This window comes from Sinocyclocheilus rhinocerous, unplaced genomic scaffold (assembly GCF_001515625.1).
Source record: "Sinocyclocheilus rhinocerous isolate Xijiao unplaced genomic scaffold, SAMN03320098_v1.1 C35950959, whole genome shotgun sequence".
Taxonomy (NCBI): Eukaryota; Metazoa; Chordata; class Actinopteri; order Cypriniformes; family Cyprinidae; genus Sinocyclocheilus; species Sinocyclocheilus rhinocerous.
Genome location: NW_015768663.1, coordinates 1 through 722, shown reverse-complemented (window position 1 = coordinate 722; position 722 = coordinate 1). Strand labels below are relative to the sequence as shown.

At 33.0% G+C, this 722-nt stretch overlaps 1 long non-coding RNA gene across 1 annotated transcript; it reads right to left on the bottom strand.

Annotated features, from left to right (window-relative positions):
* Positions 1-146: 146 nt before the first annotated feature.
* Positions 147-580, bottom strand: LOC107735291 (uncharacterized). The gene is made up of 2 exons (XR_001639359.1): positions 471-580; positions 147-185 (listed from the first exon to the last, which is right to left on the bottom strand). It is a non-coding gene; the product is annotated as an uncharacterized LOC107735291 (long non-coding RNA).
* Positions 581-722: the final 142 nt, after the last annotated feature.

Sequence of the window (722 nt, the reverse complement as noted above, 5' to 3'; positions counted from 1 at the left end):
GAACTTGGTAGTGAAAAGTAAATAGTAAAAGTAGAGGATTGATTATTCACAATTTATAAAAGGTCACTTGAAAATGTTCATTTTACTACCACAAAATATTGTGTAAACGTCCTCATTTTATGATTAATTTACTTACACCTGCACAGAGCAACAGCAGGACGCGATACATGGTGTTGGATTCAATCCTGCAGAGAAAAGAAAAACAAATCTGTAAGTTATAGTCTCAACACATACATCTCATATTTAGCATTATGTCTAAAGAAAACCCACACTATACTAAAAATGAAACATGAAATGCATATAAATATATACATTTCAAGTAAGCAGAGAACAAACCGTTTTTATTCATAGTCAGTAGCCTACAATATAGCCTATAGGCCTGGTGGTGATTGCTAATATCTACTGTGAGAGACGAGAATGGGAATAAAATTTCTTTGTAAAAATAAAAAATCAATTAAGAAAAAACTTACGCAGATATAATTCCAAATGGAAAGAAGCTTCAAGCCCATGAAACGTCTGTCTGTTTGGTGCTTCTGTCTGGTCCTCTTGCTGTGTTTTCTTTCCCCTGCTAATTGGTAAATGATTACACAGATGTTTGCTAACATTTGATTCTTTATGTACATAGATCCTTGATAGAAATCTGACTGATTTACGGAAAATCACATGTCCAAAGTCTCTTTAACAGATAAAAAATAAATAAAAGTGGGCCGTGTAGTCATGTT